The sequence below is a fragment of the Arachis hypogaea genome, chromosome 18, assembly GCF_003086295.3.
Source record: "Arachis hypogaea cultivar Tifrunner chromosome 18, arahy.Tifrunner.gnm2.J5K5, whole genome shotgun sequence".
Lineage (NCBI taxonomy): Eukaryota > Viridiplantae > Streptophyta > Magnoliopsida > Fabales > Fabaceae > Arachis > Arachis hypogaea.
In genome coordinates, this window is record NC_092053.1 from 59,759,346 (window position 1) to 59,770,596 (window position 11,251).

The 11,251-nt window shown below is 37.9% G+C and overlaps 1 long non-coding RNA gene across 1 annotated transcript; it reads right to left on the reverse strand.

Annotated features, from left to right (window-relative positions):
- Positions 1-260: 260 nt before the first annotated feature.
- LOC140181576 (uncharacterized) lies at positions 261-4,106 on the reverse strand. The gene is made up of 3 exons (XR_011876441.1): positions 3,714-4,106; positions 3,391-3,586; positions 261-433 (listed from the first exon to the last, which is right to left on the reverse strand). It is a non-coding gene; the product is annotated as an uncharacterized lncRNA (long non-coding RNA).
- Positions 4,107-11,251: the final 7,145 nt, after the last annotated feature.

The window sequence follows — 11,251 nt, forward strand, 5'->3', positions numbered from 1 at the left end:
CACTTGGTGAGTGTTTAGGATGAGCTTGGCTTCTAATGTAACGTCCCGTCTAGCAAAATACCTTGCTTAAGTAAGGGTATTTCCACTAGAAAGACCATTACGTAACCTTCTCTAGTATTAACTACTTAATTATCGAGCCTTTGTATCGAGTTCGCGTTTCAGTTTTAAGAAAATTCCAGAAAATTTTGTTTTTTTATTCATTTAAGTCATAATTCAAACATTCACAAATAATAATAATCACATAAATATTATTGATAATAATTCTTATACAAAAGAGACTAAATAAAACTCAAATACAATATACTAAACCTACCCCTCAATGTAAAATAAAATCTCAAAGGACAATAGCGAGGGGACTCTATGAAAGCAATTAAGACCATAAAGAAAGCCTACTGATCGCTCGCAGCTTCAAATTGCGTCTTCAAACCTGTCGCTGAAAGGGTGGAAAATTTGGGGTGAGAACCAAACCACATGTTCTCAGTAGAGGTAGAGAATGCCATGAAAGTAAAGAATAAAACGCAAATAGTTAATTTCACTCAAAAATATTTAAAAGAAAAACTGTTTTCATTTGTAGTGATCTTTACTCGCCGTATCAACCTTTTATTTTTAAAACCAACCGCATAACATTCAAAAATCCAAAATCTTATAAAGCATCAGTTAATTATCCAAAATTCTAAACCCATATTTTCCTTTATAAAAATCTTAAAAGTTTTCCTAGACCGTATGAATGACTAATCTGTTCCAAGCATAGGTTCATTAAGTCTATGCTGAACCAGCTCAATCTTTCATACTTACTAAACCTCAAACACAATCCAATCATGGCCTCAGGCCCAAGCAATTCAACCAGCACCCAATTCACCACAATCCAGCCAATCAGTTACAAACACAAGTAATGAGGTTCAAACACAATCAAGAGCAATTATATCAAGTATAACAATTAGCAGTTAACAGAATTATTCACTTAGGCAAACCAATTACAATATACACACCCAAACAATGTCACATAGATGCATATGATGAATGTCTAGTCCTAGTATAGGCCATGACCTCATGTGTCGGTTGGCTGCCCGCAATCCCGACATTTATCCGGTCATGAGTAATCCCGATTTCCCGAATACGATTTTCCGTTTCTAAATAAATGCGCATATGATAATAGCCGCTCATTTGAGACAGCCTCTGCTTACTGCAGGAAAATATATATATACTCTGCTCTGCTCTGGGGAAGCGAAAAATGGCTGTAGGTAACTTAGTTTCCCTACAGAGGCTCTGGGTTGCATTAAGCAACTAATATATATTAAATATAGCTCTGGGTTGCATCAAGCAACTAATATATATATAAATATAGCTCTGGGTTGCATCAAGCAACTAATATATATATATTATATATATATATATATATATATATATATATATATATCTTTACTCTGCTCTGGTTTCTCTTTTCTCTGTATCTCTTTACTCTACTCTAGTTATTTTGTTCTCTGTATCTCTTTACTTTTCTCTGAATACTCTTTCATTTGTATCTATATTACTCTTTTTCTCTTTATCTCTTTACTCTTTTGTAATTGTAAATATGCAAGCGAGACAAAACCCATGTCCTTGCTAGCAACTTTATAAACCAAATATATTTTCTCAAAAGAATCAGTAAAGTTATTATCGTTAAACAAGTCTCAAGTATTCATTTTGATTAAGTCCTTTTACTTTTATAAAAATTTGGACATAATCTCCTTTAAAAATAGGACTTAGCCACCCTTACGGGTTCCTTCTTTCTCAACATTCATCAGCCTCTTTCAATAGTTGCCACAACAATATATATTCTCAAAACATTTGGTAATAGTATAGAAAATCTATTTCTTAAATTCTATATCCAAAATAATTGTCAACACAACCTGGCAGCCTGATTTCCATTTTGTTTTTAAAATATCAAATGAATTCGGAATCACGCAAACTTTATATCCATGCGACCGTCTCGGATTAAGCTTTCTATTAAACCAAAAATCATAATTTTTTGCTGACTCTAGCTTCGGGAATATAAGCAAAACCGTGACTGTTCTGCAGTGTTTTAAAACCAGAAGACAACAGCACCATACAACATTTGAAATTTCATATAAAATCCAAATTAAATCCAACTACCTTCAAAATTAATGTGGTTAAACATAAATCATCCAAATTTCTTTCTCAATTGGTTCCAGGTCATACCATTTTAATGAAGGAGTTACGTGGCTTGGAAGTTAGGTAATTTTCTGCAGAATTCTGTTTTACAAATCATTAAACACAACCTCTTCCAAGTCCCATAACTCACTTATTAAAACATGGAAAACCCTGAAATTTGAATCATATGTACTAAAATACTCAACTTTCACCTCCAATTGGTTGCATCTTAATATCATTCCAGAATTAAAAATTATAAAGTCTCAAAGTTACTGACTTAGAAAACAAAACCTGACTTTTACTGCATAATACATCTCACTTTAAAAATTCATATCCTTAAAACCACAACTCTAATAATTCTAAATTTTTATAAAATTAAAGTACTAGGACCAAAGTTTCATTTAAAATTTGTTCCATTTCAAAATTCAAGCTGGAGAATTTTTAATAGAGGAAACAAGTTGCTGCTGTGTTAAACGTTCTGCAGAAAAATCAGATTTAACATCTATAATTCAAAAATTCACCATAAATCATAAACTTAATGAAAAAGTCTTAAATTCACCAGTCCATCTTCCTATATTCCCAATCTTGATCCGGACTTGGTTCCATGAAATTCCAATAATCACAGAACTGGTTATAGCTTTTTCAAAGTTGCTGACTTAGTTTAGAAATTATGCAGAAAATAAGATTTTAGCATTCAACTTTGAAAAAATCATAACTAATTCTCTAGTTGATACAAAACCTTCAAAATTGAGTTTTCACAATTACACTTAATATAATTTACTACACAATTAAATTCATATCATTTCAGTCACTATAGAGTCACTGAATCACTTTCAAAGTTGCTGTTTAATTTCAAGAGAACATGATTTTCAGCAAACCATTTAGTATTCAAAATCCAACCCTTCAATACCCCTCAAAACCAATTCCAAATCAACCACCAACCAAGTTCATTAACATTACAATAAACAAAATAACATCTCAACGGCAACAAACCCAACATAACCCATTAAAATTCAGGAATTCTCAACAATTAGTCATCAAACAGTTCCCAATCCACACAATCAATCAATATCATTAATCAATAATTCCAAATCACAATCTCAACCATTCCAATCACAATTTCAGCCACAAATCAATATTCACATAGTCAATCAATTACTCACAGCTATTGAATCTATTTGCAGTTATTCAATAAACCTTGTAGGCATTCTTAAATTAAAATCATTTTAAACCCCATACCTCGATGTCGCAATTGCATAATTTAACGTAACAATTCCCTTCCCTTTTAGTTTCATGGCAGCAGCGGTGACTGTCACGCAACCGGAATGGCAAGGCAGCAACCGGAACAGCAGCATTGTTAATCTTCACGGCAGTGACTGGGGTTGTAACCAAACAAAGGATTCAAATTGGATGGAAATTAAGAGCAATCACAGCCCTGGAGATCTCAAGACAAGGCATATACCGGGATCTACTCAGAACAAGTATAGCAGTGACAAAAAATGTGTAAATAAACAATGATCAAGGAAAAGATCAATCCAGAATTAAAGTAGCATCAGACTCACCAATAGCAACTCTAACAGATTCATAATAGCATCAACGCTGGTACTCCAAATAATAGCAGTAGAGAAACAGGGGCAGCAAGGAGCATGAACGACGGAGACGACTAGGATCCAGATTGACGATGGCGACAACAATACAAAACATGAACATACACTATTGTATTCAGAATTAAAATATAGTAGAGAAATAAAATCGGGAAGCAGAGCACGAGCAAGAGTGTTACAGTTTCAAAAATGGAATTGGGAACGCAGGGGAAGCTGCTGTCGGGCAATATCAGTGGCGCTTCCCTTCAAGTCTGATGGTGATTAAACTGTGACAGCGAGCTCCCTTCGACGGCAGCGCTGACGGCGGTGTGCGACATTAGCAGGGACGACTCCATCGCGGTGATGAAGACAGCTGATGAGCGGATATTTTATACGCTTTTTGGGGTTAATTTCGTATAGTTTTTAGTATGATTTTGTTAGTTTTTAGTATATTTTCATTAGTTTTTAGGCAAAATTCATATTTCTGGACTTTATTATGAGTTTGTATATTTTTCTGTAATTTTAGGTATTTTTTGGCTGAAATTGAGGGAGCTGAGCAAAAATCTGATTCAGGCTGAACAAGGACTGCTGATGCTGTTGGATTCTGACCTCTCAACACTCGGAATGGATTTTCTGGAGCTACAGAATTCCAATTGGCGCGCTTCCAATTGCGTTAGAAAGTAGACATCCAGGGCTTTCCATCAATATATAATAGTCCATACTTTGCCCAAGGATAGATGATGTAAACTGGCGTTCAACGCCAGTTCTATGTTGCAGTCTGGCGTCCAGCGCCAGAAACAGGTTACAAGTTGGAGTTCAACGCCAGAAACAGGTTATAACCTGGCGTTGAACGCCCAAAACAGCCTAGGCACGTGAAAAGCTTAAGTCTCAGCCCCAACACACACCAAGTGGGCCCCAGAAGTGGATTTATGCACGATCTATCATAGTTTACTCATTTTCTGTAAACCTAGGTTACTAGTTTAGTATCTAAACAACTTTTAGAGATTTATTTTGTATCTCATGACATTTTAGATCTGAACTTTGTAATCTCTGACGGCATGAGTCTCTAAACTCCATTGTTGGGGGTAAGGAGCTCTGCTGTATTTCGATGAATTAATACAACTATTTCTGTTTTCCATTCAAACATGCGTGTTCCTATCTAAGATATTCATTCGCGCTTAATTATAGAGAAGGTGATGATCCGTGACACTCATCACCTTCCTCAATCCATGAACGTGTGTCTGACAACCACCTCCGTTCTACATCAAATTGAATGAATATCTCTTAGATTCCTTAATCAGAATCTCTGTGGTATGAGCTAGATTGATGGCGGCATTCATGAGAATCCGGAAAGTCTAAACCTTGTCTGTGGTATTTCGAGTAGGATTCTGGGATTGGATGGCTGTGACGAGCTTCAAACTCGCGAGTGTTGGGTGTAGTGACAGACGCAAAAGGATCAATGGATCCTATTCTAGCATGAGTGGGAACCGACAGATGATTAGCCGTGTAGTGACAGCGCACGTGGACCTTTTTCACTGAGAGGACGGATGGTAGCCATTAACAACGGTGATCCACCAACAAACAACTTGCCATGGAAGGAAATTTGCACTTTTGCATGCATGAGGGAAGAGGAATACAAGAGAAAAGCTGAAATTCAGAAGACAAATCATCTCCAAAACGCCAACATATTCTCCATTACTGCATAACAAGTAACCTTTAATTCATGCTCTCTTGTTCATATACAAGTCAACTGATAACCACAAATTAATATCCTGACTAAGAGTTGCAAGATAACCATAGCTTGCTTCAAACCAACAATCTCCGTGGGATCGACCCTTACTCACGTAAGGTATTACTTGGACGACCCAGTGCACTTGCTGGTTAGTGGTACGAGTTGTGAAAAGTGTGATTCACAATTCGTGCACCAAGTTTTTGGCGCCGTTGCCGGGGATTGTTCGAGTTTGGACAACTGACGGTTTATTTTGTTGCTTAGATTAGGAAAAAAAATTTTTCTTTTAAAATTTTCGAAATTTGTGTTCTTTGTTCTTCCTTCATCTTCAAGTTGTTCTTGTTTATTTTTCTTGTTTGATCTTTAGTTTTTCTTGTTCTGTTTCTTATTTTTCGTGTGCCTTTTCAAAACATTAGTTTTCAAAAAAAAAATTTATTCTTAGTTATTAAAAATACTTCTTCAAAACAAGTGTTACATTTACTGCCCAATTGGCTAAAGCGTTGGTCTATGTTCTTGGTAATTGGGTATCTTCTTTTTAAATTCTTTTTTCAAAAATAATTTTTCTATTAAATCTTGTGCCAAACTTTAAGTTTGGTGTTTTCTTGTTGATTTTTCTTTGGTTTTCAAAAATTTTATTTTGGTTTTCAAAAAATTTTAAGTTTGGTGTTCTACCTTCATGTTCTTGTTGTTCTTGTGATTCTTCGAAGTGTTCTTGAGTCTTCCTTGTGTTTTGATCTTAAAATTTTTAAGTTTGGTGTTCCTTGTTGTTTTCCCTCCAAAATTTTCGAAAACAAGGATCATTAGATCCAAAAATTTTAAGTTGTGTGTCTTTTATGTGTTTTTCTCTTTCATCATAAAATTCAAAAATCAAAAAAATATCTTTTATTCATTCCACTCATAATTTTCGAAAAATCAGCATTAAATTAGTCATCAAATTGAAAAATCATATCTTTTTCAAATCATATCTTTTCCAATCAAATCCTTTCAATCATATTTTTTTCAAAACTTCCTAACCATTTTTCTTCTTTCTCTCTCTTCATTTTTCGAAAATCTTCACCCATTTTTATTTATTTTATTTTAATTTATTTTATTTTCAAAATAAATAAATAAATAAATAACAATATTTTTTCTCTATTCTACATCATCTCCCTTTCTCCATCATAGATCTAAGTGGAAATGAACAGTCCAGAAGGACTCTGGGGTCATATGCTAACCCCTCTACTGCTTCATATGGGAGTAGTATCAGTATACCCTGCATTGGAGTCAGTAGCTTTGAGTTGAATCCTCAGCTCATTATCATGGTGCAGCAAAGTTGCCAGTATTCCGGTCTTCCACAGGAAGAACCTACAGAGTTTCTGGCACAGTTTTTACAAATTGCTGACACAGTCCATGATAAGGAAGTAAATCAGGATGTCTACAGACTATTACTGTTTCTATTTGCTGTAAAAGACCAAGCTAAGAGGTGGTTGAATAACCAACCTAAGGCTAGCATAAGGACATGGAAACAGCTATCAGAAAAATTCCTGAATCAATATTTCCCTCCAAAAAGGATGACACAGCTAAAGCTGGACATCCAAGGCTTTAAACAAGGAGATAATGAATCTCTTTATGATGCATGGGAGAGATACAGAGAGATGCTAAGAAAGTGCCCCTCTGAAATATTTTCAGAGTGGGTTCAGTTAGACATCTTCTATTATAGGCTTACAGGAAGGGCTCAGATTTCTCTAGATTACTCAGCTGGTGGATCTATACACATGAGAAAGACAATTGAAGAAGCTCAAGAGCTCATTGATACAATTGCCAGAAATCAGCATCTGTACCTAAGCAGTGAACCTTCCATAAAAGAAGAGGCTAGAACAGTAACTGCTAAACTCAGTCCTGCAGAACAAGCTACTGAATTCAATCAGCAATTGGATTTTCTAACAAAACAGTTAGCCGAATTCAAGGAGAGACTACAAGAGACAAGAATGGCTAATATAAATATGGAAGTACAATTAAAGCAAACAAAGCAGTAGCTGTCAAAACAAATAACAGAAGAGTGCCAAGCAGTTTAATTGAGAAGTGGGAAAACATTAGATGCCCCACCTCAAGGTAGCAGGAAGCCAAGAAATGAGCAAACTACCCAAAATCTATTTGAGGACAGTAAGAGCCCGGAGAGGAATAATTCTGGCAATCAAACGCCAGAAATTGGGTGGAAAGCTGGCGTTGAATGCCCAAACCATGCTCAGTCCTGGCGTTCAACGCCAGAAACAAGCAAGGAATTGGCGTTGAACGCCCAAAAGAAGCACAGTTCTGGCGTTCAGACGCCAGGAACAGGTGAGGAGTTGGCGTCCAACGGCACTCCAGCTTCTAACCCTGGCATTCAAATGCCAGTGAGGGATCAGACATACACAAGTGCTGATAACAACCTCTCTAAAAAGGCTTCTCCAACCACCTCTATAGGAAATAAACCTGCAGCAACTAAGGTTGAGGAATATAAAGCCAAGATACCTTATCCTCAAAAATTCCGCCAAGAGGAGCAAGATAAGCAATTTGCTCACTTTGTAGATTATCTCAAGACACTTAAAATAAAGATTCCGTTTGTAGAGGCACTTGAGCAAATACCTTCTTATGCCAAGTTCATGAAAGAGATCTTGAGTCATAAGAAGGATTGGAGAGAAACTGAAAGAGTTCTCCTCACTGAAGAATGCAGTGCAGTCATTCTGAAAAGCTTTCCAGAAAAGCTTAAAGATCCCGGAAGCTTTCTGATACCATGCATATTAGAGGGTAATTGCACTAAGACAGCCTTATGTGATCTTGGTGCAAGCATCAACCTAATACCTACATCCACTATCAGAAAGCTTGGTTTAACTGAAGAAGTTAAACCAACCTGGATATGTCTCCAACTTGCTGATGGCTCCATTAAATACCCATCAGGCGTGATTGAGGACATGATTGTCAGGGTTGGGCCATTCGCCTTTCCCACTGACTTTGTAGTGATGGAAATGGAGGAGCACAAGAGTGCTACTCTCATCCTAGGAAGACCTTTCCTAGCAACTGGACGAACTCTCATTGATGTCTAAAAGGGGGAAGTCACCCTGAGAGTCAATGAGAATGAGTTTAAGTTGAATGCTGTCAATGCCATGCAGCATCCAGACATACCAAAGGACTGCATGAAAGTTGATCTTGTTGACTCTTTGGTAGAGGAGATCAACATGGCTGAGAGTCTCGAATCAGAGTTGGAAGATATCTTTAAAGATGTTCAGCCTGATCTTGAGGATTCAGAGGAATTGAAAGAGCCTCTGAAATTTCCTCAGGAAGAGGAAAAACCTCCTAAACCCGAGCTCAAACCATTACCACCATCCCTGAAATATGCATTTCTGGGAGAAGGTGACACTTTTCCAGTGATCATAAGCTCTGCTTTAAATCCACAGGAAGAGGAAGCACTAATTCAGGTGCTAAGGACACACAAGACAGCTCTTGGGTGGTCCATAGGTGACCTTAAGGGCATAAGCCCAGCTAGATGCATGCACAAGATCCTATTGGAGGATGATGCTAAGCCAGTGGTTCAACCACAGAGGCGGCTGAATCCAGCCATGAAGGAAGTGGTGTAGAAAGAGGTCGCCAAATTACTGGAGGCTGGGATTATTTATCCTATTTCTGATAGCCCCTAGGTGAGCCCTGTCCAAGTCGTCCCAAAAAAGGGAGGCATGACAGTGATTCATAATGAAAAAAATGAATTGGTTCCTACAAGAATAGTTACAGGGTGGCGCATGTGTATTGACTACAGAAGGCTCAATACTGCCACGAGAAAGGATCATTTTCCTTTACCATTCATAGACCAGATGCTAGAAAGGCTAGCAGGTCATGATTACTACTGCTTTTTGGATGGCTATTCAGGCTACAACCAAATTGCAGTAGATCCCCAGGATTAAGAGAAAACAGCATTCACATGTCCATCTGGAGTGTTTGCTTACAGAAGGATGCCATTTGGGCTGTGTAATGCGCCTGCAACCTTTCAGAGATGCATGCTCTCTATTTTCTCTGATATGGTGGAAAATTTTCTGGAAGTCTTCATGGATGACTTCTTAGTATATGGAGACTCATTCAGCTCCTGTCTTGATCACCTGACACTGGTTTTGAAAAGATGCCAAGAGACCAACCTAGTTTTAAACTGGGAAAAATGTCACTTTATGGTGACTGAAGGGATTGTCCTTGGACATAAAATTTCAAACAAGGGAATAGAGGTGGATCAAGCTAAAATAGAAGTAATTGAAAAATTACCACCACCTGCCAATGTTAAGGCAATCAGAAGCTTTCTGGGGCATGCAGGATTCTATAGGAGGTTTATAAAAGATTTTTCAAAAATTGCAAAACCTCTAAGCAACCTGCTAGCTGCTGACACGCCATTTGTGTTTGACACAGAGTGTCTGCAGGAATTTGAAACTCTGAAAGCTAAGCTGGTCACAGCACCAGTTATCTCTGCACCAGACTAGACATTACCATTCGAATTAATGTGTGATGCCAGTGATCACGCCATTGATGCAGTACTGGGGCAGAGGCATGACAAGCTTCTGCATGTCATTTATTATGCTAGCCGTGTTTTAAATGATGCCCAAAAAAATTACACAACCACAGAAAAGGAATTACTTGCAGTGGTCTATGCCATTGACAAGTTTAGATCATACTTGGTAGGATCAAAAGTGATTGTGTACACTGACCATGTTGCTCTTAAATATCTACTCACAAAGCAGGATTCAAAACCCAGGCTCATAAGATGGATGTTGCTTCTGCAGGAGTTTGATATAGAAATAAGAGACAGAAAAGGGACAGAAAACCAAGTGGCTGACCATCTGTCCTGGATAGAGCCAGTAGAAGGGGCGTCCTTTCCCTCTATTGAGATCTCTGAAACCTTTCCGGATGAGCATTTGTTTGCCATTCAGGAAACACCATGGTTTGCAGACATTGCAAACTATAAAGCTGCAAGGTTCATACCCAAGGAGTACAGCAGGCAACAAAAGAAAAAATTAATTACTGATGCAAAGTACTACTTGTGGGATGAACCCTATCTCTTTAAGAGATGTGCAGACGGAATAATCCGTAGGTGTGTGCCTAGAGAAGAAGCACAGAGGATCTTATGGCATTGCCATGGATCACAATATGGAGGCCATTTCGGAGGTGAGCGAACAGGCACCAAGGTCCTCCAATGTGGCTTCTACTGGCCTACCCTCTATAGAGATTCCCGAGAGTTTGTACATAACCGTGACAGTTGCCAGAGAGCTGGTAATCTGCCTCATGGTTACGCCATGCCTCAACAAGGGATCTTGGAGATTAAGTTGTTTGATGTATGGGGAATTGACTTCATGGGGCCTTTCCCACCATCATACTCAAACACTTATATTCTGGTGGCAGTCGATTATGTATCAAAATGGGTAGAGGCCATTGCCACACATACTAATGATACTAAAACAGTTCTGAAGTTCCTCCAAAAACATATCTTTAGCAGGTTTGGTGTCCCTAGAGTACTAATCAGTGATGGGGGCACTCACTTCTGCAACAAACAGCTTTACTCTGCCATGGTCCAGTATGGGATTAGCCACAAGGTGGCCACTCCATATCATCCACAGACAAATGGGCAAGCTGAAGTCTCTAATAGAGAACTAAAAAGAATACTGGAACGGACTATCAGTACTCGTAGAAAGGATTGGGCAAGAGGGTTAGATGATGCTCTGTGAGCTTACAGAACAGCATTCAAGACTCCTATAGGAACCTCTCCATACCAGCTTGTGTATGGTAAGGCCTGTCATTT